We start from the raw sequence: 27,924 nt of genomic DNA on the forward strand, positions 1-27,924 counted from the left end.
TCATCTTAACCAGGTTCCCTTCGTGTTGGCCACCAGTCCGGGTGGAAGAGAGGCAGAGCATCTGATAATCCTATCGAACTATAATTGTCTTCCCTTTTACATGCACCTTACCCCAGCGGGTGCTACTCCCAGTACCATTAAGATGTGTTCTTAGTTGAAACCACAGAGACAATGGGGACATTCTCACCCAGGCTCTGTTTTACTATCTTTGCCAAACCCTTCATCCTCTGCTTACATTTATTACATGCAATGAAAATCAAGAAGCACATTACAACAAACTGCACTACGACTAATACATATGAAATTAATCTAATCCAAGGATGGATCTGTATATTCAGTCCCAAATTCCAGAGGTCATTTCACCAGGTGGTGACTTTAATTTGGTCAATGTCATGCTTAATGTTGTTATTGTCCTGTTGTAGGTTATAATAAACCTTCTGGGAGAGGCGTATCTCCATTCGCAATGCTTCCAAGTATTTAGACAACAGGGGTGTCAGATACCCAAATGTGTCCTGATATGCTTTGAAGTCCTTTCTGACATTCTCAGAAACTTGTAAGGTGGTGAGGTTATCCCGATGTATCTCTACCAGTTCCTCAGGTCCAATCCAAACCAGGACTTCAGAAATGGAGTAGAATTCTGGACTTAAAATATCACAAGTTAGATTGGCATATTTAAACGTTTTCAAATTAGTTGTAACACAGTATTCGCCCTCTCCGGCATATGCCACTTAAGTGGGTTTTAGATCCACCTCTAGGGCCTCCATGGTACAGTTAATATCCTGATTGGTACCGGTATTATTAAACTCACACTGTGCTTCTAGGCTGTGTCCAACACTATGTGGACACACAGTGACAGCATGTCTAGTAACACATCCCTTTAATTTTGTTCCAGCCAATCAGCTTAAATCTACGTCCTCTAGTTCTTGAACCCTCTGCTAGGGGAAACAGGTACTTCCAGTCTACTTTATCTGGGCCCCTCATAATCTTGTAATTTTGTATCTATCGTGCGGATATCTTCTAAATATTGTTTCTCCCAATTTTATTGTTAACTGATGGGAACCTAACCCTGAATTTTGGAAATCCAAATTACTGTGTCCCTCTTTACTTTAATTTCAGTCCTTTTGATTGATACCAGTGTTTCCTGACTGTTTCATTAATTAGTTGGTTTCTCTATGGACCATGTGTCAGTGCCTTGTTTAAAAGGATTTCTCACTCGCCTGGACCACATTAACCATTTTCCTGTTGTGCTGTTGTCAAGTAACTGAGCCTGTCTGAGACTCATTCTTCAATGTATCTTCTTCATGTATCTCCGCATACTAGCAGCATCTCATAGGAATGAGCTTAGTGTTCTTGGATATTAACTTTCTGCTGGCCAGTCTCTTCTTCCTCATGGTATTTCCGAACATTTTCCATGGCACACATCATATGACCTGTAGGATTCAGTCCTGTAAAAGCAACTGGTTTGTTTAAAGAGTGGTTGCAATAGCTCACCAGGCCATAGGCCTTTGTAATCATGTTCTTCATCCTGATCTCCATTTCAGATGATAGCAACAGACATTTGTATCTTTTATGTCCACTGTAGCCATTCTTAGGTTTTCAGGTTATCTTATCAAAAAGATCAGGGGTGTCTCGAGTGCTTATCTCCCCCTGCATGGTCCCGATGTCAGGGTAGTGGCCAGGCTATTGAGTGTAGTTTTCTCATTATTCATTATAGGCAAGGACACAAATATCTCCACGAGAAAGCTATCAATTTACTATTCTCAACTACACTTTCCTGACTTCCACTAGATTGTATATTTATGCCAGATTGATTTTTTATCATGCCCAATTCAATGACTTTAGAGAAATTCCCATATCTCCCCACCTCGAGCATTCTGTCTCGGAAGACAATAGGTTAAAACAAAACAAATCAAAATGTTTTCAAAAGAAGAGAATCAGGTTGATATCACCACGCTGTGGCATTTGGTATCCGCTGATGTCTGCAGCTAAAGTCTTAAATCTTTAACACCACTGGATCGTTTCCTGCACCAAATTTCTCCAGCAAAGGTTGCACCGTAACTTTGTAACTACTCTTGGTAATCCTGCACCATCAACACTCACGTGGTCCCAAAAAAAAAACCAGGGTCACCTGTTTTAAAAGAAACACAGAAAATCCATTGCGGCTCTTCTTGAGAGCCCAAGTGATTAATTTGTCAAATCTTCATTTATTATTTATTTATCCAAAGGAATAATCCCTATACCCAAAACAAATTCAGAAAACAAAACAGGAGAGAGAAATTGCCTAGTTCCACGCTCTCTGAAGCACGCAGCCTGTCTGAAATAAACACAGTCTCTCCCACATACAGATGTACGCAGGGCTGCAGACTGGAATTTCTAACTCCAAGTCCTAATCTCTGTGTTTTCAAGATGTAACCACATTAAGCAGATATCATTAGCAGCCGCCTGCTAAGATACGTTATATTCCTCTTTTATTAATTTATTAATGGTTTGGGCATGTGTGTTTCTAGCACTGTAGCTATCCTTTGCAAATATATGGTCAGCATTTGATCCTCAAACAATTCCTTATCTGTATTTTCATTTATCTTTTAATATATCTTTAATGCGAGACCCTAAATCTCTGACCTTTTGATCTAATGTTGTCAAATCAATGGTGTTAACAACTGAGGCAAAGGCAGTTGCTATATCACTTATCACAGATCTTTACGTCTCCATATTTGCCTATCTCTTTTTACGATGTCCACCTCCATTCCATGTCGCTCTTTGTTTTAACACTTGAGTTAGGAGGTGTTGATCTAATTGTTGAGTTTTCTTAGCATTCTCAATGCGAGTTATATAATTTGTCAGGGAAGGTCTCCCCTCTTTGGTCAGATCTTGTATTCTACTATTAATTTCAAATAAAATTGAATAGCCCCAGAACTTGTCAAAACTTCCTTATCATACTGTGGCAGGGTAAAACTGATAGGCGTTTAGTACCCTGTGTCAGTACATAGCTCAAGTAATGGACTTCCAATTGTCTAACCTATGCTTCCTTTTCATATGATTTGTTTTACATTCCTTTCTTATCAATTTTTCACTGTAGCGTGAAAACTTATATCTCAGTCAATTGTAGCCTTTGCCATTTCCGAGTGATTGGGACAATTTTACTAATACAACCTATACCAATTATTACCTCATGTTCACCTGTGTTCTGGGCAAGCCTCAGACAGTTCTCAACCGACTGGGTCATTTCTATCTGTTTGAACTGGTCTTGGCATGACAGTCTGGCTTCTTGGGATGGAAGGGGTTAATATTAACTTGCTCTTGTGGTCGGAGTAACTTGAGCCTTCTCCCTTTTGAGATTAAGTTCCCACCTTCAAAATTTCACTTCACACAGGTTTGACTGATTTTTTTACTTCTCACATTTGTGGATTGCTTTATACTATATGTTTGCACACTATTTTTTCACATACTTTTAGTGGATGTGATTATAATCAACGCTGCGAGCTGTTCCAGCTTTCCGACTTTTCCTATCACAGTGATACCAGATAGTTTTCTTAATCTATCCCGTTAATTTTTAACCTCTTTTTAAACCACAGCCAATCACAAAATAAACATTCAAAATGCCAATTTTTTGAAGATCCCATGTCTGGAATTTAACATGCCCACACTTTATAAGAACCAGAATTTAATAGGTCACTTAACCTCAATAACTCCAATTTTAATTCAGCAGTATCAGAATTAAACACACGACAAGACAGATACATTACACAAAGGAAGAAAACACACAAGACACAGTAAGAAGGGGGCGTAGCCCACAACACAGACAAAAAAAACACTGATCAAAGACAGGCTTTTTAAAGGGACAGTACACTTACACAACAAAACCTTTCTTTTTCGGGTCTCTGTCTTTTAAACATTTGTCTAGTCACTTAATTCTATCCATATTTTTTTACAGTACTGTCTCCATAAAGCAATTAGTTCTTTGGCTGAGGTACCTCTGTTATTTTTCCAAATTAATTCCTGAGCCTTTTTGGCGGCATCTAAGTTTTTATCAATAGTTCCTGTTTATATCCAATCATCAGGAACTTAAACCCTGACTACCCTCAGTGATATTAACCACCGACCTACCGCTTACAAGTTATTCCCTCAGTGATATTAACCACTGACCTACCTGCTATTTCTGTGTATTCGCCAGACGGACCTGAATCTTGTAAGGACACCACACGAGTGTTAGCGATTGGACGATTCGTCGTCAGACTGACGGATTGGAGGAAAACCGACGTAGTAAATTAAGACTACTTACATCGGGGCGCCATTTCCTTCCTCCGTGTCTGAGACAATCCGCCTCTTACTCCGCGAACTCTCTGTGAACGACCGTTAAGATCCCAACTCTGACACCAAATGACGATCCGGATTCTTTCCCCTCAGTCTGGTTCAGTAATAACTGAAGTCGAATACATTTTAAAGTCCAACACATCTTTAATAGCAGGGTTCTTAGTCTGCAGCATTGATTTGGACTCCTGATAGAGTCCCTCTATGCTGGCAGAGCAAGAACAAAAACATACAGAAATCCACACGTTTTTATACAGATGAATAGGGTTGGAACATACTTAACGAGGGTCAACACCAATCATAAGCCGGGCATAGGTTGCCATGTGAGGTTACATTATTTCCGGCCAATCATAAATAATCATGTGCTGATCATGCTGCTGTTAGACATCAAAGGGGATAACTTCCTCACTTTCCAACTTGGAATGTTCTTCCCTGTTCCTTCTGTTCCTTATCTCCCAACCTGGAATGTCTTTCAACTTTGGCTAAGCTCGTTCCCTATATTGATCTGCCATAAACATGGAGACATTCAGACCAGTCCTTGACTCACATCAAAGCCTCTACATTGCTAAGACCATGCAACCCTGCTGACTACGCAAACATATGGCCCAGCAGGAGGGCCAGGCCACTTGTATCAATCTCAGTTACTAACTAATTAACCCTTTCTAACCATTTTGCATTCTGCTTCTTTGCCACGTAGGCATTTAATATTTTACCGAAAACTGACCACGTAGGGATTCTCACAATAACCTGCTCACCGATGCTCAGTTTGGGTTCCACCAGGACCACATTACAGCCTTGGTCCAAACATGGACAAAAGAGCTGAATTCCAGAGGTGAGGTGAGAGTGACTGCCCTTGACATCAAGGCAGCATTTGACCGAGTGTGGCACCAACGGGCCCTAGTAAAATTGAAGTCAATGGGAATCGGGGAAAAATCTCCAGTGGCTGAAGTCATACCTAGCACAAAGGAAGATGTTAGTGGTTGTTGGAGGGCAATCATCTCAGCCCCAGGACACTGCTGCAGGAGTTCCTCAGGGCAGTGTCCTAGGTCCAACCATCTTCAGCTGCTTCATCAATGACCTTCCCTCCATCATAAGGTCAGAAATGGGGATGTTCACTGATGACTGCACAGTGTTCAGTTCCATTCGCAACCCCTCCAATAATGAAGCTGTCCAAGCCCGCGTGCAGCAAGACCTGGACAACATCCAGGCTTGGGCTGATAAGTGGCAAGTAACATTCGCGCCAGACAAGTGCCAGGCAATGACCATCTCCAACAAGAGAGAATCTAACCACCTCCATTGACATTCAACGGCATTACCATCGCCGAATCCCCCACCATCAACATCCTGGGGGTTACAATTGACCAGAAACTTAGCTGGACTGTGGCTACAAGAGCAGGTCAGAGGCTGGGTATTCTGCGGCGAGTGACTCACCTCCTGACTCCCCAAAGCCTTTCCACCATCTACAAGGCACAAGTCAGGAGTGTGATGGAATACTCTCCACTTGCCTGGATGAGTGCAGCTCCAACAACACTCAAGAAGCTCGACACCAACCAGGACAAAGCAGCCCGCTTGATTGGCACCCCATCCACCACCCTAAATATTCACTCCCTTCACCACCGGCGCACTGTGGCTGCAGTGTGCACCATCCACAGGATGCACTGCCGCAAGTCACCAAGGCTTCTTCGACAGCACCTCCCAAACCCGCGACCTCTATCACCTAGAAGGATAAGAGCAGCAGGCACATGGGAACAACAACACCTGCATGTTCCCCTCCAAGTCACACACCATCCCGACTTGGAAATCTAGGAACATAGGAATATAGGAACAGGAGTAGGCCATTCAGCCCCTCGTGCCTGCTCCGCCATTTGATAAGATCATGGCTGATCTGTGATCTAACTCCATATACCTGCCTTAGGCCCATATCCCTTAATACCTTTGGTTGCCAAAAAGCTATCTCTCTCAGATTTAAATTTAGCAATTGAGCTAGTATCAATTGCCGTTTGTGGAAGAGAGTTCCAAACTTCTACAACCCTTTGTGTGTAGAAATGTTTTCTAATCTCGCTCCTGAAAGGTCTGGCTCTAATTTTTAGACTGTGCCCCCTACTCTTAAAATCCCCAACCAGCGGAAATAGTTTCTCTCTATCCACCCTATCCGTTCCCCTTAATATCTTCGATCAGATCACCCCTTAACCTTCTAAACTCGAGAGAATACAACCCCAATTTGTGTAATCTCTCCTTGTAACTTAACCTTTGAAGTCCGGGTATCATTCTAGTAAACCTACGCTGCACTCCCTCCAAGGCCAATATGTCCTTCCGAAGGTGCAGTGCCCAGAACTGCTCACAGTACTCCAGGTGCGATCTAACCAGGGTTTTGTATAGCTGCAGCATAACTTCTGCCCCCTTGTACTCTAGTCCTCTAGATATAAAGGCCAGCATTCCATTAGCCTTCTTGATTATTTTCTGCACCTGTTCATGACACTTCAATGATCTATGTACCTGAACCCCTAAGTCCCTTTGGACATCCACTGTTTTTAACTTTTTACCATTTAGAAAGTACCCTGTTCTATCCTTTTTTGATCCAAAGTGGATGACCTCACATTTGTCCACATTGAATTCCATTTGCCACAGTTTTGCCCATTCACCTAATTTATCAATATCGCTTTGTAATTTTATGTTTTCATCTACACTGCTTACAATGTCACCAATCTTTGTGTCATCGGCAAACTTAGATATGAGACTTTCTATGCCTTCTTCTAAGTCATTAATAAATATTGTGAATAATTGAGGCCCCAAGACAGATCCCTGCGGGACTCCACTAGTCACATCCTGCCAATGTGAGTACCTTCCCATTATCCCTACTCTCTGTCGCCTTTCGCTCAGCCAACTTCCTAACCAAGTCCGTACTTTTGCCTCGATTCCATGGGCTTCTATCTTAGCTAACAGTCTCTTATGTGGGACTTTGTCAAATGCCTTCTGGAAGTCCATATAAATAACATCCATTGACATTCCCCTGACCACTACTTTAGTCACCTCTTCAAAAAATTCAATCAGGTTTGTCAGGCACGACCTACCCGTCACAAATCCATGCTGGCTCTCTCTGATTAACTGAAAATTCTCGAGGTGTTCAGTCACCCTATCCTTAATTATAGACTCCAGCATTTTCCCCACAACAGATGTTAGGCTAACTGGTCTATAATTTCCCGGTTTCCCTCTCTCTCCTTTCTTAAAAAGCGGAGTGACATGTGCAATTTTCCAATCTAGAGGGACAGTTCCTGAATCTAGAGAACTTTGAAAGATTATAGTTAGGGCATCCGCAATGTGCTCACCTACTTCCTTTGAAACCTTGGGATGGAAACCATCTGGTCCTGGGGATTTGTCACTCTTGAGTGCTCTTATTTTCTTCATTACTGTTGCTTTACTTATATTAATTTTATCGAGTCCCTGTCCCCGATTCATTATTAGTTTTTTTGGGATTTCCGGCATGCTGTAAATACTGACACAAAGTAATCGTTCAATATGTCCGCCATTTCCCCATTGTCAATGACCATATCCCCACTTTCAGTTTTTAAGGGGCCAACACTGCTCCTGACCACCCTCTTTTTCCTAATATAACTATAAAAGTACTTCGTATTGTTTTTGATATCCCTTGCGAGTTTCTTTTTATACTCTCTTTTTGTAGCCCTTTGTTTTGTGACCCTTTGCTGATCTTTGTATCTTTCCCATTCGTCAGGATCTGTGCCATTTCTTGCCTTTTTGTATGCCCTTTCCTTACGTCTTATACTGTCCCTTACCTCTTTAGTTGTCCATGGCTGTTTTTTTTGGCAAGTCGAGTTCTTGCCCCTCAGGGGTATATATCGCCATTCCTTCATCATCGCTGGGTCAAAATCCTGGAACTCCCTTCCTAACAGCACTGTGGGAGAACCGTCATCACACGGACTGCAGCGGTTCAAGAAGGCGGCTCACCACCACCTTTTCAAGGGCAATTAGGGATGGACAATAAATGCTGACCTCACCAGCGACGTCCACATCCCATGAACGAATAATTAATAAATAAATAAATAAATATTTATCCCTCAACCAAAATCACTAAGACAAATTATTTGGTCATTTATGGGAATTTACTATTCGTGGGAACTTGCTGTGCACAAAATGGCTGCCATGTTTGCCTACGTTACAACAGCGACTACACTTCAAAAGTAATTCATTGGTTGTGAAGCACTTTAGGACGTCCTGAGGATGTGAAAGGTGCTATATAAATGCAAGTTCTTTTTTTATATTTTTGATATGTCCAGATTTGAGGGACACTCAAATTATTTGTACTCACTGACCTCCCCTGATGGATAGTCTGGAGCACAGATGTGATGTGCAGCTGCCAAAGAGGCCTGCCCCTTTAAGGCCAATGCTTGAATGTTCTGTGTGGGGAAGTGGCCTATCCAAGTCCTAAGTTAAATCAGATTAATTGCTGTTTTGGCTAAGGAAGTTTTCAAGCTATTTCCTTTGGTGGGGGAACCCAGAACAAGGGGGTACAATCTTAAAATGAGAGCTAGGCCAATCAGGAAGCACTTTTTCACACAAAGGGTAGTGGAAATGTAAAACTCTCTCCCCCAAAATGCTGTGGGACAATTGAAATTTTCAAGACTGAGATCGACAGATTTTTGTTTGGTCAGGGTATCGACGGATATCGAGCAAAGGTGGGTAAATGGAGTTGAGGTACAGATCAGCCATGATCTAATTGAATGGGGGAATAGGCTCGAGGGACTGAATGGCCCACTCCTGTTCCTAGGTGGTTGTAAAGTTCTGGCTCCGGGTCAGAAGAAACCAACATGAAATGACTGGCTTTTTAAAAATATTTTTGATTGGCGTGCAGTGGACATTCTGAAAGTTTTTATTTTGTGTTAAATCTGTAGCTTTCCAGCATTTTATTTCTCTGGTATAAAGTTTCAAGAAGGTGGCTCACCACCACCTTTTCAAGGGCAATTAGGGATGGGTAATAAATGCCAGCCTTGCCAGTGATGCCCACATCCCATGAATGAATTAAAAAAAAGTTCCACCTGTGTGAATTGTTGGAGTTTACTTTGAAGTTTTAATTACCAATTAAGACTTGCAGTCAATCACTGCAGTTAGTTGTTGAGATTGTAGTGTGTGTGTGTTTTCTTTGTGTTCATCAAGAGCTAAATCGTGGAGGGATCACATTGCGTGTGGCAGACGGGGTGAATGAACTGGAGATGGTCAACAGAAAAAAAAGCACACAGGGCTGTTCATTGGGGGAAAGAAAAGGGACATCACCCAAATCACAAGGGCAGTTACCAAGGCAATGGGATCCTAACGGCGGCTGGATCAGTGGCAACGGTAAAAACAGACTACTTTATTCAGTCTCTTAATAGATTTCCTCATGGAATTTGGTTGGAAAGAGTAAACTCACAAAAGAAATAATTAATTTTAAATCTCCGCCGGGAGCAGGTAAACGACCTGAACCTCTAACTTTCCCCCGCTCCTCGGAGTAAGATTGGAGAGTTGAAGATGGAGAAACGAGGTTTACAGAGCGAAACTGGTCAGTTTCTTGTTAATTTCTTTCGCCAGTGTTAATAACAGCGTCAATCTATCAATGCAATTAAATAATTAATTGAAGATTCAAAAAAAATGTTTTAAACCAAGGACAGGTGTCTCAAATCTAAAATGTTTGGTGAAATTGCAATTACTTTAATGTGTATTTTAACAGATTGTGACCACACGGTCTGGATTTGTTTGTTTGAGGCTGGAATGCGGTCCTATGCCTGTTTTCTTTAGCCGGATTATGCAGCAACACTTGGGTCTGTTTTGCGATTTTGTTTGCAGCTCAAGTCTGACACTCAGAAGACGCACCCGTGGTCTCCATGGCGAAGGATGAGTGAGGAAAATGTTAAAGCCGAGGCTCCTGTTCCTTTGGTTCTCATTTGTTTTCCGAGTGTGTCAGCAGGTCCCTCCACAAGGTACGTTAGATATAGATTTTAAAAAAACATATCGAACAATTAAATGCTGATTTTAAAAAAAATGTTAAGTGAGATTCAGGATAGGATGAAACAGTCTATCTCCCATGTGTTATTATGAGACAACAACTAGCATTTATATAGCACCCTTTTAACGTAGTAAAATGTCCCAAAGTGCTTAACGAGAGTGTAATCAGACAAAAACATTGACACCGAGCTAAAAGAGATATTCGAGACAGGTAATTCAAAGCTTGATGAAAGAACTTGAATTTATATAGCACCTTTCATAACCTCAGGATATACCAAAGCTCTCTACGGCCAGTTAAGTACTTTTTGAAGTGTCGTCACTGTTGTAGGAAATGTGGCAGCCAATTTGTGTACAACAAGCTCCCCCAAACAGCCATGTGATAATGACCAGATAATTTGTTTTCTAGTGATGATGTATGAGGGAGAAATGTTATCCAGGACACCGGGGCCTCCCCTGCTCTTCATTGAAATAGTGCCATGGGATCTTTTCGAACCACCTATGAGGGTAAAGGTACAGTACTGGGAGTGTCAGCCTAGATTATGGACAAGCGTCTTTTCACCCCACCTGGGGTCCCTCGTCGATTCACTTGTCTTCTGCCCCGCCTGGGGTGACCTTTTGGACTCCTTGTCTTCAGTCCTGCTCCATCTGGAGCCTTTTCTCACCGTTTGTTGGCCTCCCAAATCAGCCGTAGTTACCTTACTCCTGCCAAGTCTCTACAACTTGATATCAGTGCGAGGTGCTCTTTTTATGCCAGTTTTGGGGGTGGGCCCAGGGCCAGCTATTGACAAGAGTCCTTGCCCTATTGGGGTCTTTCTAGAGGGCGAGGTGGCCAATGAGACGTCATGTATCTCTTTAGACAAAGGAAGAAGAGTCAGCCCACTACTTATCTCTATATTTCACAGGCAAGGGGTGATTGAGTGGCCGTCAAAATGTCATACCCTCTGGTTGACCAATCATTGGCTTCCAACACTAGAGGGGGCCTGCTCCTCCAACTTATCTTGTTCTAACTTCTCTCCAAGGCTGGAGTTGGTGCTTGGATCTGTTATCTCACGCTCCCTGTCTTGTCCCAGGCTGTTAGCTCTAATTCTTCATTGTCTCATATGGACAGCTAGCTCCTTATCTCCTGGACATGACTGAGTAACTTGTTAATGTAGCTCTGGTTACTGCTTGTGCTAGCAATTTCATATTCTTGTTAATTGACAGGTTCTAGGTTATATGCTTAATTACTATATACTTGCTTGATTAGTACAGAAGGGAAAAAGGTGCTTATATGATATCAAAAATACATGTTAAAATGAGTCAAGTTACATGTGTGGAATGTGGTTGCCTAGTGACATAAAGGCCCATCCTTTATTTCACTGTTTTTGCCTCACCTTAATGGGTCTTGCCTTTGTGTCAAGGCTGGGAATCCATGGTTCCCCTGACCTCCCCTGACTCCCTCAGATTCTAGGCCAGACCCTATGGACCAGCCTGTAAGGTTCCATTATTTACAACTACCCAGCATCTGATAAGGGTCCCAGCGCTAACTAAGTCAGGATGTGGAAGTTGTTTCATCTTTTAATTTATCCATGTAACCAGGCCAGAAGGTGGGATGGTGAAGCTGCCTTTCTTGTAAGTTGATAATTTTAAGAGCTCCCTGTTCTGATATCAGTCCCACCTGATTTATACATCCAGCACCATAGCATTTAGTCACACAAAATTATATAAAAGGTCATATAAAAACAAGATATGCACACACACATCATTATAGTAACTCCACTTGCCCACTATACTACTGGGCAAGAGGAGTACAATCTTAGTCAGATGAAACCTTGGACCTACCTGAATTTACCCTGAGAGACACCAGCCTATGAATGGTTAACACACCCGTCTGAAATTCCCCTCTCTGCTATTATAGTAGAGGCCGTTTAAAATATGCAGGAGTCCCACGCAGAAAAGTTTGAAAACTGCTGTAAGATTAGGTTTTTATTTTAATATATTAGGGTATCTGGGATGGCTTGAATAAATCGGATGTTTGATCGTTACATTGGCCTGGAATCCAGATTCTAATGTGAATGTGACTCTGGTTGACCCCTCAACCCATTTGGACCATTTCCTCACAGGAAATTTTGCCATTGCACTGTCCACATGAGGAATGCTTATATGCTTTTTGTAATGCTTATACAAGGCTGACCTCATCTTATGACACATATAAAACAGAATTGTGAAATCATGAGTCACTTTTACAAGGTGGTGTGCAGCAGTTCAAGGACAGACCAGATCAGCAACTAAACATTACAAGCTTACTCCAGACTACCTGGGAGCAACCCCACAGGAGATCAGCTAGTGCTCAATTTTTTTTATACTTATTAAATGTCAACTAAACCTTCATGTTTTTTTCCCTCCTCAGTATAGTCTTTAAGGTTTAAAAGCTGCGTTACTTCTTTGTTGTTGAATTTTTTGATGAGTTCATGATATACATGGGAAGTTTTTAGCTTGTAGCTGGTGACATTCCTTCAGAAAGATGAGTGAGTGGAAATATAATTTGCCATGCAAAAACATTGGCCCGAAACTTGCTGAGAAAATAACGGCAAGTTTAATGGTCCTCGCCATTGTGTGTAAATTGTTCAGCTGCTTGTGGTGAAGAGGGGATGCCCCGTGAGTTGTGAATGGCCATAACTTGCTGGTTGTTTTACGTCACTCTGCCATTAGCCTCGCGCAAAACAGCAGCTCGCCTTCAACCTCCCCGTTAATTCTAAGAACTTGCCGGATTTGCACATTAAACTCGCCACAGAAAGTTAGGGCTTGTACTTAACAGCGTAAGTAACCTTTTAACGACATGATAAATGTTGATGCAATGCCATTCAATCTCTCCGGCCCAGAAAGAGAACAGTTTGAATTGTTGAGTCTCATTCCTACAGGTAGTAAATTCCTCTTAACGATTTAAATCGTTTACACATTTTTCACAGTGAGTGGTTAGGATCTGGAATGCACTCCCGGAGGGGGTGGTGGAGGCAGCTTCAATCATGGCCTTCAAAAGGGAACTGGCTAAGTACTTGAAAGGAAAAAAAATTGCAGGGATACGGGGAAATGGCAGGGGAGTGGGACTAGCAGGATTACTCTTGCATAGAGCTGGTGCGGACTCGATAGGCTAAATGGCCTCCTTCCATTCTGTAACCTTTCTATGATTCTAAAAAAAAATTTTTTTCTTAGTCCTTTCTGTCTCTTTATTTTCTCTCAATCCAATCTTTCTTTCTCTCTACCTGATTTGACTCTAACTCACCCTCTTTCCACATTATTCCTCTGTTTCTTTCTCAATTCTTAAATTTCATTGATTAAGGAGATAGTCAATGACAGGACCAACAGTCTAAGTTCCCAGATGTCCTGTTGCTCCCTGTTATCAGCTCTCCCTTCCAGGGCAAAAAATGTCAAGCTGAAGGGTGAAGGAAAAAGCCTTATTCGCAGATGCCCCACTCCAGCAAATTCTGGGCCATTGACCTTATACATAGTAGTGAAAGCGATCAAGAACACTTGGTGACTCTTAATGTGCTGTACTAATCTCTCTGAGCTCATTATATTTAGTATAAGGTATATTGTCACACCTGCAAATCTGGTATGGATTCTAAACATTTGCAAGTGCTAGCTGATTATTTGTGGTGATGCTTGTGGCTGCTCTGGAGGATGGTTACACCTGACCTGAGCCTTTTAAGGTATCTGCTTGTGGGATTGGTTCAAACAGGTCCTGAGGTCATTCGGAGTTTAACTGCTGTTTGATGAGGGAAGGTTTTTTTAGATTGCTAGGTGCTTGTAAATTTCTGGCTCCAGGTCGTTATTTGACAAGATTCAGTTGGTAACGTAGAAACATAGAAAACGAGAGCAGGTGTAGGCCATTCAGCCCTTCGACTCCGCTCCGCCATTTAATATGATCATGGCTGATCCTCTATTTCAATATGATATTCCTGCTCTCTCCCCATACCCCTTAATGCCTTTTGTGTCTAGAAATCTATCTACCTCCTTAAATATATTCAGTGACTTGGCCTCCACAGCTTTCTGTGGTAGAGAATTCTACAGGTTCATCACCCTCTGAGTGAAGAAATTTCTCCTCCTCTCAGACCTAAATGTCCTACCCCATATCCTGAGACTGTGACCCCTCATTCTGGACCCCTCAGCCAGGGGAAACTTCCTCCCTGCATCCAGTCTGTCTGGCCCTGTCAGAATTTTATATGTTTCAATGAGATCCCCTCTCATTCTTCTAAACTCGAGTGAATACAGGCCAAGTCAACCCAATCTCTCCTCATACGACAGTCATCATCTCCCAAATCAGAATATGCCTTCTCCATAAGATGTTAAATTGGAGCCTTATCTGCCCCGAAGGATAAATGTAAAAGATTCCAAGGCATTAACTATGGATGAATTGTGAATATTAAAAGAAGTCAGGGAGGAGATAGCAGAGGCACTTTTTTAGATAGATATTAACTAACTAACTAACTAACTGGCAGACAGCTAATGTTCTACCTCCTTTTATAAATATAGGAATAACAAGTCCAGGGAACTACTGACCAGTTAACTTAATGTTGGTGGTAGGAAACAGCAATTGGGTACGGTAGCATAGTGGTAATGTTACTGGACTAGTAATCCAGAAGTCTACTAATATTCTGGACAAATGTAAGGAGTCTTACAACACCAGGTTATAGACCAACAGCTTTATTTAAAATCACAAGCTTTTGGAGGCTTCCTCCTGCCCGTTATCAAGGCAATCAAAGGAGTTGAATAGTGTTCAGACAGAGAGACATTACATACAAGACTACTGAATATACAAACAGTCAGAACCCAGACAGAGAGAGAGACATCCGAAAGAAAGAGAAAGAATGACCAGTTGTATTAAAAACAGATAACTTTTTTTGCTGGTGGGGTTACGTGTAGCGTGACATGAACCCAAGATCCCGGTTGAGGCCGTCCTCATGGGTGCGGAACTTGGCTATCAATTTCTGCTCGACGATTTTGCGTTGTCGTGTGTCTCGAAGGCCGCCTTGGAGAACGCTTACCCGAAGATTGGTGGCTGAATGTCCTTGACTGCTAAAGTGTTCCCCGACTGGGAGGGAATCCTCCTGTCTGGTGATTGTTGCGCGGTGTCCGTTCTTCCGTTGTCGCAGTGTCTGCATGGTCTCGCCAATGTACCATGCTCTGGGGCATCCTTTCCTGCAACGTATGAGGTGGACAACGTTGGCCGAGTCACAGGAGTATGATCCATGTACCTGGTGGGTGGTGTCCTCTCGTGTGATGGTGGTATCTGTGTCGATGATCTGGCATGTCTTGCAGAGGTTACCGTGGCAGGGTTGTGTGGTGTCGTGGACGCTGTTCTCCTGAAAGCTGGGTAATTTGCTGCGAGCGATGGTCTGCTTGAGGTTGGGTGGCTGTTTGAAGGCAAGTAGTGAACGCGATGGACACCTACAGACGCTGAAAGATGCCCTCGTAAGAACGGGATATGACGCTCGACTTGTCAATCGACAGTTCCGACGGGCCACAGCGAAAAATCGCATAGACCTCCTCAGAAGACAAACACTGGACGCAACCAACAGAGTACCCTTCGTCGTCCAGTACTTCCCCGGAGCGGAGAAACTACGCCATGTTCTTTGCAACCTTCAACATGTCATCGATGATGACGAACACCTCGCTAAGGCCATCCCCACGCCTCCACTACTCTCCTTCAAACAGCCACCCAACCTCAAACAGACCATCGTTCGCAGCAAATTACCTAGCTTTCAGGAGAACAGCGTCCATGACACCACACAACCCTGCCACGGCAACCTCTGCAAGACATGCCAGATCATCGACACAGATACCACCATCACACGAGAGGACACCACCCACCAGGTACACTGTTCATACTCCTGTGACTTGGCCAACGTTGTCTACCTCATACGTTGCAGGAAAGGATGCCCCAGAGCATGGTACATTGGCGAGACCATGCAGACACTGCGACAACGGATGAACGGACACCGCGCAACAATCGCCAGACAGGAGGGTTCCCTCCCAGTCGGGAAACACTTCAGCAGTCAAGGACATTCAGCCACCGATCTTCGGGTAAGCGTTCTCCAAGGCGGCCTTCGAGACACACGACAACGCAAAATCATCGAGCAGAAATTGATAGCCAAGTTCCGCACCCATGAGGACGGGATCTTGGGTTCATGTCACACTACACGTAACCCCACCAGCGACAAAAAGTTATCTGTTTTTAATACAACTGGTCATTCTTTCTCTTTCTCTTCCTTTCGGATCTCTCTGTCTGTGTGTCTGTCTGTCTTTGGGTTCTGACCCGTTTTTGGGCGTAGGTAGTGTGATGTGCTATTACCCCGCACCCAATGACCCCTGCGCAGGCAGGACGCGAGTTTCTGCCGGCCCGAGGACTCACCCGCAATCAGCGTTCCATTCCGGGCCTTGCACGTGGAATCAATGCAATTTGCACTTTCCACCACCAGGGGGAGCTCAATCTCTTAAAGGGAGGATGTTTCTTAGAAATCTCTTAAAGGTAGCTGGTACCTGTTATTTGCTGAAAATAACTGTCTGCTGTCTTCACGGAGATCAGACGTCACACATGTAAAACACAGATGCAGATCCCATCCCTATGTTTGTACGCTGATGAGTTATGTTAACACATTGAATAAAGGTTGCACACTACTAAATCCCACATCCTCCAATCTGCATGCCAAACCTTGCCAATCTGAGTTGGTACCAGTCCTGTGTGTGCATGTACCAAGGTTATCTTCTGATGCTGAAAGACCTTTTGGTGCAAGAGGTGGACAGAAGGAGGGACATCCTATATCCGCAGAGGGGGGGTGGCGGGCGGCGGGCAAGAGGCCCACCAGATATATATCCAAAAGGCAATGGAAGGCAGCGGGAGGTGAAGTCAATGCCAGGTGCACAGCATCATGACCATGGATGTAGTGCAGGAAGAAGTTCAATGGTTTGACATGAGTGATCAAGGTGAGTGAAGTCAACTTTCAAGTGGTCTCTCCTACCAACTGCACCATGCACCCCATCCCCCACATACCAATAAACTCTTTCCATCAGTATTTAACTCTTCCAATCAGATGCGTTCTCTCACCCTTACACATTATCAGTGTTGCAAGCTGCCCACCCACAACTCACAGGCCACACACACTGGCAGCTATTCAACCATGACAGGCACATCACCCAGACACACGTCCCGCTTTCTTGCAGGAGAAGGTGGTGCATGTCAGAAGGCAGTAAGTGGAAGGGGCATTTAGATGTCGAGCCTGTTCCACTATTCAATGAGATCATGGTGGACCTGTGATCTAACTCCATATACCCGCCTTAGCCCCATATCCCTTAATATACCCTTGGTTCACAGAAATCTGTCAATCTCAGATTTAACATTCACAAGTGAGCTAGCATCAACTGCCATCTGCAGAAGAGCATTCCAAACATTTTTTCTTCCCCGCCCCCCCCCCCCCCCCTTCCCTTTGCATGGAGAAGCATTTCCTAACTTCACTCCTGCACGTCCTGGCTCTAAATATTAGGCTATGTCCTCGCATCCTAGTATTGAAGCCTTGGAGACCTCCAAAAACAGTTACAAATGTGTTGGCAGCCAGAAGCAATAATTCAGCCACTAACCTGTAAATCCTGCATGGTCCCTTTTAAATAGCACTGGTAGGGGGTCCTCCAGGCAAGACTCATTCAGATGGTCGGGGTCAAGACTGTGCATTGAGTTGAGCGTTAAGTCCCAAAATGGTGTCAATCTCTTTAAATCAGCGCTGCACACTGATCGTTATCTGCTCCTGCACTAACCCCTATACCAAGATGGCGTCTGGCGCACATCATGCCGGAAACATGCGTGTGCGTCCAAGACGCCATCTTGGATGTCATAGAGGCCGTGTAGTGCCAAAAGAATGGGCGCTACACGGCCCAATTTAGCACCCAAACTTTTTTTTTTTAACACACACACACACACACACACACACACTCTTTGTTGATAGTTTCTCAAGGCCCAGCTAGGCAGCTGTCTCGTCTTTAACCTCGTCATTTATCCGTGAAAGTACATAGTCTTCAGATGCCTCGACCCTAAGCTCTAGAATTCCTATTTTAAGACTCTCCTTAAAACCTACCTCTTTGACCAAGCTTTTAAACACCTATCCTAATATCTTCTTATGTGGCTTGGTGTCAAATTTTGTTTGACCATTCCTGTGAAGCTCCTTGCAATGTTTTACTACGTTAAAGGTGCTATATTAATGCAAGTTGTTGTCTTCTAAACAGTAACTGTTCTGTGTTCTATCCTGTGTTAATACTTTTAACCAAACTCTGCTCTTTTAGCAAGTCACTAATCCAGGATTTCCAGCCCATCCTTTTTTAGTTTCCTTAAAACTGGTATTTTGGTTTTATATTGGAAAAAGTCCAAATTCATTCAGTGGTGATGTCATTCCCACCGGCCTTTGGTGCAAAATAGTAGAGAAATATAAATGCTTTCTGGGAGTTAAAATGGCTCTGGGCCTCACAACAAGGGGTTTCCCCTTCTGGCCCACATCCAGAGTTAAAATTGGGGCTATGATGTCTGAAATATGTGACTGACACTTTTTAAAAAAACTTTTATGAACTATAAATGGCTAGAAGTAGCTTCCAGCAGAGCCATTGTTGTCCTAACTATATTCGAAGAAGAGCAGGGGAGTTCTCCCTGATGTCCTGGCCAATATTTATCCCTCAACCAACAGCACTTTTTGTTTTAAAATCAAACACAGATTATCTGGTCATTATCACATTGCCGTTTGTGGGACCTTGCTGTGCACAAATTGGCTGCTGCGTTTCCTACATTTACAACAGTGACTGCACTTCAAAAATACTTCATTGGCTGTAAAGCGCTTAGGGACGTCCAGAGGTTGTGAAAAGTGCTATCTAAATACAAGTCATCTTTAAGGGATGAATTGTATTGCATGTGCATCCGTTTACAAACAGTAGCATTGATGGTCCTTTTTGTCTTTGTTCCACATTCAAATCAAACAGAAGGAATCTGCTATCACTGTGAACATTTTCCAAGACGAGATATCTTCAATCCCAGATGTCTCCTGAAGAAAGCTTCAGCTGCGATATATTGTGGAGATACAAATGTTTACTGTTTCTCCATTGGTTACCAAGGCATTAATACAAGTAAGAAAGCCCAATGGACAAGATAGAACAATGCACATCTGTTTACTGTCTTATGTAAAACATATCCATTGCAGAGTAGTGATAAGCAGATGTGTGCCCTGCTAATTCATTGAGAAAACACACCGTTAACAAAATGACTAGTCACAAAGGGAGAGGAAGCATCAAGTAACATGGGTCGGGTGTATCGTTGCTCGAGATAATCCTTATCCTTAGTAACCTCTCCCAGCCCTACAGCTCTGCGTTCCTCCATCTCTGGCCACTTGTGCATCCCCCAATTCCTTCACCCGTTAAAAGCTTGGTCAAAGTGTTAGGTTTTGTCACCTGTCTTATGTGGCTCGGTATCAATTTTTGTCTGATAACGCTCCCGTGAAGCCCTTGGAATGTTTTACTACATTTAAAGGTGCTATATAAATGCAAGTAGTTGTTGATGATCAATAAGCAATTTACGTTTTTCTGATCTCCATACACCAGCCATCAAATTTGAACACACTTTCTCCCCCCCCCCCCCCCCCCCCCCCTTTAATGGTTGAGGAACTGTCCATTAATATGCAGTGGTAACAGCTCCGTAAGAGGTAAAAGAAATATCGGAGCATGTTTTATGCCTGTGGTCTTTTTTTAAAAAGCAAGAGGCACCCACTCACACCCCGAATAACTGGCCGTTTGCTTTGAATATCGCTGTTAATAGGCACATGATATACTTGTCTAGGTTATCTAATTTAAGATTGCTAACCAGATCATTGTGTGAAGCAGAGATGTAAACTCATGGAACAGTTGCTGAAGGTATTTATTTACCGAGAATTGTACTCAAGATAAAAGTGACAATTGCATGTTTTAGACCACCCACGATGTCTGTCTGTTTGGTTGCCATGGAAATTGGATTTTACAGAGATTGGGACTGACTGTACCTTGTGAATAGGCTCTGCTGCCTGGTCCCCTTTTTTTATAAATTTGTTTTTGTCAGTATATGATGTCAGAGAGTTGGCTCTGCACTGCCTGTGTTCCTCATTTTAGTGTTGAATGCAGGTTGAAAAAAATTAAGCTGGTTTTCAGGCACGAAGTGGTGACATTTTCCAACATTTAAAAAAAAAAAAAAAAATCCTTTGAGGCCTCGTACCAGACTAGGGTTTCCAATTCTGGACGTATTCCTGGAGGCTTCACCACATGACCTCCCGCCATTGGCCGCCCGACACGTCCCTCCTCTCCTTCTCACTGTCAATTGGAAAGTGAACAGTCTCTCTTACCCGATTGGATGATCCTTGACTGTCAGTCAAACAGTCTTTTTCCCCTATCTCCAATATTTTTATAACTAGTAAACAAGTGTGTTCAAAGAAAATGGGGGGGGGGGGGAAACACTTCTTTTTAAAGGCCCCTATGGTTTTTTAGTTTGTTGCAGTAGTGTCCAGGAGATTCATCTTTAGCTCCTGGAGGCTCCAGGACAATCCTGGAGAGTTGGCAACCCTATACCAGGCCCAAGTCCCTTTCCAATAGGATTTGCAGGCAACCTCTGTCTTAGATGGATTCTACTTTTGTAGCCATCTGTTGGGACATGCTGAAGGGCTGTCCTGGTTAACTTGCCCTCTACCTTTTACTCCTGTTTGAAGGGAAATATCTCTCCTATTCTTGCTGCCTATGTTTTGCTAACACTCAGTGTGGGGAGTAGCAAGACTTAATGACACAGGGTCCCAGGGCTCCAGCTGAACAGTTTGACGTCAGTCTGCTCAGTTTAACAAGAACTCCAAACCTATTAGGTTAGATGAACGAATAAACAGTGGGATTGGTGTGGTAATAACTAGCTACATTTATTTGCAGACCCTCTAGAATATTCTGTCAAAGAATAACAAAAACAATACAAGCAATAGCCTGTCATATAATTGCTTACTCCTCAGGATGCCATCTAGTGTTCAGTTCACAATGTACAAGTGGTAGACATAATGGGCCCGATGTTACCAGGGCTGCGGGTTCTCGGCTGGGGGGCTATCGGGCGCGTGGGTAACGCACCCGGCGAAATCAGTCTGCCCCCCGCTCGATCATAGCCCAATTGGATCCACTTACCTGGTTCTCCGGGTTCCCCGCTGCTGATCTGCGCGTTGGGCGGGCTGCGCATGCGCAGTAAGATCTGTCAGCTGGAGGAGCTCTATTTAAAGGGGCAGTCCTCCACTGACAGATGCTGCAACAAACAGAAAAAATTACAGCATGGAGCAGCCCAGGGGGCAGGCTGCTCCCAGTTTAATGATGCCTCACTCCAGGTATCAATACACTGGGTGAGGAGGAGGGGGAGGAAGCGGCCTGCCTCTGCCACCAGGAAGGCCTGGCTCGAGGTGGCAGAGGAGGTCACCTGCACCACCAACATATCGCCCACCTGCATACAGTGCAGAAGGCGCTCCAATGACCTCAGTAGGTCAGCCGAAGTGAGAACACTTACTCTTTCCCCTACACTCAGGACGTCATGCATGCTAAAGCAGAGTGGTTATGTAACTGGGCTAGTAATCCAGAGGCCTGGACTAAAATCCAGAGTCATGAGTTCAAATCGCGCCACGGCAGCTGGCGAATTTAAATTCAATTAATTAATTAAATTCAATTAATTAAATAAAAATCTGGAATTAAAATACTAGTATCAGTAATGATGGCCATGAAACTACCGGATTGTCGTAAAAACCCATCTGGTTCACTAATGTCCTTTAGGGAAGGAAACCTGCCGTCCTTACCCGGTCTGGCCTATATGTGACTCCATACCCACAGCAATGTGGTTGATTCTTAATTGCCCTCTGAAATGGCCTAGCAAGCCACTCAGTTGTAAAATCTCTCTACGAAAAATCATAATAAGAATAAAACCGGACGGACCACCCGGCATCAGACCACTAGGCACCGGACACGACAACGGCAAAACACCAAGCCCAGTCGACCCTGCAAGGTCCTCCTTACTAACATCTGGGGACTTGTGCCAAAATTGGGAGAGCTGTCCCACAGACTAGTCAACCAACAGCCTGACATAGCCATACTCACAGAATCATATCTTTCAGCCAACGTCCCAGACTCTTCCATCACCATCCCTGGGTATGTCCTGTCCCACCGGCAGGACAGACCCACCAGAGGTGGCGGTACAGTGATATACAGTCAGGAGGGAGTGGCCCTGGGAGTCCTCAACATTGACTCTGGACCTCATGAAATCTCATGGCATCAGGTCAAACATGGGCAAGGAAACCTCCTGCTGATTACCACCTACCGTCCTCCCTCAGCTGATGAATCAGTCCTCCTCCATGTTGAACACCACTTGGAGGAAGCACTGAGGGTAGCAAGGGCACAGAATGTACTCTGGGTGGGGGACTTCAATGTCCATCACCAAGAGTGGCTCGGTAGCACCACTACTGACCGAGCTGGCCGAGACCTGAAGGACATAACTGCTAGACTGGGCCTGCGGCAGGTGGTGAGCGAACCAACACGAGGGAAAAACTTACTTGACCTCGTCCTCACCAATCTACCTGTCGCAAATGCATCTGTCCATGACAGTATTGGTAGGAGTGACCACCGCACAGTCCTCATGGAGATGAAGTCCCGTCTTCGCACTGAGGACACCATCCAACGTGTTGTGTGGCACTACCACCGTGCTAAATGCGATAGATTCAGAATGGATCAAGCAGCTCAAAACTGGGCATCCATGAGGCGCTGTGGGCCATCAGCAGCAGCAGAATTGTATTCCACCACAATCTGTAACCTCATGGCCCGGCATATTCCTCACTCTACCATTACCAACAAGCCAGGGGATCAACCCTGGTTCAATGAGGAGTGTAGAAGAGCATGCCAGGAGCAGCACCAGGCGTACCTAAAAATTAGTTACCAACCTGGTGAAGCTACAACACAGGACTACATGCATGCTAAACAGCGGAAGCAACATGCTATAGACAGAGCTAAGCGATTCCACAACCAACGGATCAGATCAAAGCTCTGCAGTCCTGCCACATCCAGTCGTGAATGGTGGTGGACAATTAAACAACTAACGGGAGGAGGAGGCTCTGCAAACATCCCCATTCTCAATGATGGCGGAGTCCAGCACGTGAGTGCAAAAGACAAGGCCGAAGCGTTTGCAACCATCTTCAGCCAGAAGTGCCGAGTGGATGATCCATCTCAGTCTCCTCCCGATATCCCCACCATTGCGGAAGCCAGTCTTCGGCCAATTCGATTCACTCCACGTGATATCAAGAAACGGCTGAGTGCACTGGATACAGCAAAGGCTATGGGCCCCGACAACATCCCAGCTGTAGTGCTGAAGACTTGTGCTCCAGAACTAGCTGTGCCTCTAGCCAAGCTGTTCCAGTACAGCTACAACACTGGCATCTGCCCGACAATGTGGAAAATTGCCCAGGTATGTCCTGTCCACAAAAAGCAGGACAAATCCAATCCGGCCAATTACCGCCCCATCAGTCTACTCTCAATCATCAGCAAAGTGATGGAAGGTGTCGTCGACAGTGCTATCAAGCGGCACTTAGTCACCAATAACCTGCTCACCGATACTCAGTTTGGGTTCCACCAGGACCACTCGGCTCCAGACCTCATTACAGCCTTGGTCCAAACATGGACAAAAGAGCTGAATTCCAGAGGTGAGGTGAGAGTGACTGCCCTTGACATCAAGGCAGCATTTGACCGAGTGTGGCATCAAGGAGCCCTAGTAAAATTGAAGTCAATGGGAATCAGGGGGAAAACACTCCAGTGGCTGGAGTCATACCTGGCACAAAGGAAGATGGTAGTGGTTGTTGGAGGCCAATCATCTCAGCCCCAGGGCATTGCTGCAGGAGTTCCTCAGGGCAGTGTCCTTGGCCCAACCATCTTCAGCTGCGTCATCAATGACCTTCCCTCCATCATAAGGTCAGAAATGGGGATGTTCGCTGACGATTGCACAGTCTTCAGTTCCATTCGCAACCCCTCAGATAATGAAGCAGTCCGAGCCCGCATGCAGCATGACCTGGACAACATCCAGGCTTGGGCTGATAAGTGGCAAGTAACATTCGCGCCAGATAAGTGCCAGGCAATGACCATCTCCAACAAAAGAGAGTCTAACCACCTCCCCTTGACATTCAACGGCATTACCATCGCCGAATCCCCCACTATCAACATCCTGGGGGTCACCATTGACCAGAAACTTAACTGGACCAGCCATATAAATACTGTGGCTACGAGAGCAGGTCAGAGGCTGGGTATTCTGCGGCGAGTGACTCACCTCCTGACTCCCCAAAGCCTTTCCACCATCTACAAGGCACAAGTCAGGAGTGTGATGGAATACTCTCCGCTTGCCTGGATGAGTGCAGCTCCAACAACACTCAAGAAGCTCGACACCATCCAAGATAAAGCAGCCCGCTTGATTGGCACCCCATCCACCACCCTAAACATTCACTCCCTTCACCAACGGCGCACAGTGGCTGCAGTGTGTACCATCCACAGGATGCACTGCAGCAACTCGCCAAGGCTTTTTCGACAGCACCTCCCAAACCCGCGACCTCTACCACCGAGAAGGACAAGGGCAGCAGACGCATGGGAACAACACCACCTGCACGTTCCCCTCCAAGTCACACACCATCCCGACTTGGAAATATATCGCCGTTCCTTCATTGTCGCTGGGTCAAAATCCTGGAACTCCCTTCCTAACAGCACTGTGGGAGAACATTCACCACACGGACTGCAGCGGTTCAAGAAGGCGGCTCACCACCACATTCTCGAGGGCAATTAGGGATGGGCAATAAATGCTGGACTCGCCAGCGACGCCCACATCCCGTGAACAAATAAAAAAAAACTCCGTCTGCCACATCATCGCCCCCACCCCACACCTCCTTCTGCACTGCGAACACTACTCTGTCACATCACCCCTCATACCCACTCAAACCTCATCCTCATCTTACCTGCACTTACTCACCTCGCCAGTACTCATCCCACCACTACCACTCAACCCAATCCTTATACAATCTCATGACTCTATCTCATACTCACCCCCTCGTGTATCTCTTTCACAGTCAGCCTCACTCAACCTGCCACTACCTGTGCTGCAGCCACAGGGCATGCATCACATATGTGCAGTAGGCAGCGTAAGGCAATCGTGTCGTGAGCATGAAGGGGATGCACAAGGGTGTTTGAGGGTTTGTCATGGTTGTTACTTATATTTAATTTCTGACCAACTCACATTACATATTATATTGTCACCACTACCGCCACGTCTTTGTGAATCTTGTCTGGCTTGTGCAATAATGCCCTTTCCTGGGGATCACTATGAAGACCCACAACTGATGCCACCAATTGTGTCACTGCAGAGTGGGTGTAGGTGTATTTGCAGGGCTCTTTTGTGCAGACGGCTGAGAGACGTCGACGATGTCCCCGGTGGCACCCTGGAAGGATGCGGAGGAGAAGTTGTTGAGGGCAGTGGTGACTTTGACAGCGACAGGTAAGAAGATGGTGCTCGGGCCAACCGGGAGCAGCTCGGCATGAAGGAGACTGCAGATGTCCACGACTACATGTCGAGTGACTCTGAGCCTCCGTGTGCACTGCTGCTCAGAGAGGTCCAGGAAGCTGAGCCTCGGTCTGTGGACCCTGTGGCGAGGGTAGTGCCCTCTGTGACGCATCTCTCTCTGCGGTAGCCCTCCCTCCTGCTGTGCAGGTGGATGTGTCACAGCACTGTGATGTGGAGCTCCACGTGTCAGAGGTGGACGGCTTGGCCGGCGAGGCTGGTGATGCTGTTCGTCCTCCGAGGAGGTCATGACTGCAGCTACGGTGGCCCCCATCCGGAAGATGTACATCTGAGGGGGTCCGCAAGGTAGGTACATGTCTCCGGACCCCGGGGTAAGTGTGCAAGTTGGTGACTTTGATTGTCAGGACGAGGGTGGTGGAGGCTAGACTTTCTCCCAAGTGACAGAGTGGCCTCCTGCAATGAGTGAGGGTCCCCCCCGCCCCCCTACCTGTCAAATGGACCTTTGCAGCTGCCACAGGCTGGTGGCTGCAACACGTCCATTTGAACTGGGAGTGTTTCCCCCAGTACGGGAAACAGTCCCAGTTTGCTTTAAAATCCCACCCCTCCTCACATAATTAATGACCTGAACAAGCAAAGTAAATTGCGTCAAGTGGCATCCCGCTGGCTTTAATTGCCTGTGGGATTCCCACCAGCGGGGGCTGCGCGCGCACGCCGGCGCGTCAGTGGGGAACCCGGAAGTGCGCTCTGGTCCCGCTCCAGGATTTCCTGATTTTCGGGGCCCCCCCGCCAGGAACGCACCCGATAGCGGGTGCTAAAATGATGCCCAATCTTTAGGGTGCATGTGTTCCAACCTGTTTTCTTGGTGACTAACTAACTCCAGTATTGTTTTGGTGTATTCTAGAGGATTTTTATGGGTGTGCAGTGAAGTGTATCACCCATAGTACAAGGAGTAGCTGTGTATGGCCTTGGAAGCTCTGTACAGTGATCCAAATCCAAACTGGGTGGACTACCATATTACTACAGAAGTGCCTTACCTTTTGTATTGGGCAAGGATGCAGTTCCCCGGAATACCTGCAGGTAGGTGGCTATTCTATTGTTTATGCAACAAACAGAAGGTGCTGCACTAGGTGAATGGACTCTTATAGCTCTTGTATTTATTTTGTTTTTACGTTATTCCCCATTTTATGGTTTTCTGTCTGAAGTGGGTGGTTGGGGAGTTGTACCCAGCCTGTTTGCTTGACTTGAAAGTTTGAGAGTATTGACAGGTCACTTGCACATTAATTTTTCCTTTCTTCCCTTGCTATGAGGGAAAAAAAGCAGGAACTTGCTTTTATATAACTCCTTTCACGATCTCAGGATGTCCCAAAGCACTTTACAGTTCATGAAGTACTTTTTGAAGTGCAGTCACTGTTGTAATGTAGGAAATGTGGCAGCTAATTTACACACAGCAAGGTCCCACAAACAGCAATGAGATAATGACCAGATCACTAAAACAGATTATGTTGGTTGAAGACTAAATATTGGCCAGGACACTAGGGAGAACTCCCTTGCTCTTCAAAATAGTGGCGATGGGATCTTTTACATCCACCTGAGGGTTAACATCTCATCCAAAGACAGCACCTCCAACATTGCAGCACTCCCTCAGTACTGCACTGAAATGTCAGCCTAGATTATGTGCTTAAGTCTCTGGAGTGGGACTTGAACCCATGACCTTCTGACTCAGGTGAGAGAGCGACTCACTGAGGCAAGGCTGACAAGTGGCAGATAATATTCATAACAGCCAATGACCATTTCTAAAAGGGAATGTCCAACAGCATCCCTCTGATCTTCAATGGCACCACACTCACCCAAGTTCCCCACCAACAACGTCCTGGGCACTTCCATAGACGAGAAGCTTAAATGGACCACCCACATCAACGCCAGGGCTACAGGAGCAGGGCAGAGGTTGGGTACAATGCACTGAGTGGCTCACCTCTTGACCTCTCCACCATCTACAAGGCTTGGATCAGAATGGGGATACACTCCACTCACTT

General features: G+C 45.1%; 1 long non-coding RNA gene across 1 annotated transcript; it reads left to right on the forward strand.

Moving 5' to 3' along the window:
* The first annotated feature begins 9,778 nt into the window (after positions 1-9,778).
* LOC137327754 (uncharacterized) lies at positions 9,779-26,960 on the forward strand. The gene is made up of 4 exons (XR_010964541.1): positions 9,779-9,862; positions 10,147-10,280; positions 19,300-19,443; positions 26,793-26,960. It is a non-coding gene; the product is annotated as an uncharacterized lncRNA (long non-coding RNA).
* The last annotated feature ends 964 nt before the right edge of the window (positions 26,961-27,924 follow it).

This window comes from Heptranchias perlo, chromosome 12, assembly GCF_035084215.1.
Source record: "Heptranchias perlo isolate sHepPer1 chromosome 12, sHepPer1.hap1, whole genome shotgun sequence".
In the NCBI taxonomy this organism is placed as follows: Eukaryota; Metazoa; Chordata; class Chondrichthyes; order Hexanchiformes; family Hexanchidae; genus Heptranchias; species Heptranchias perlo.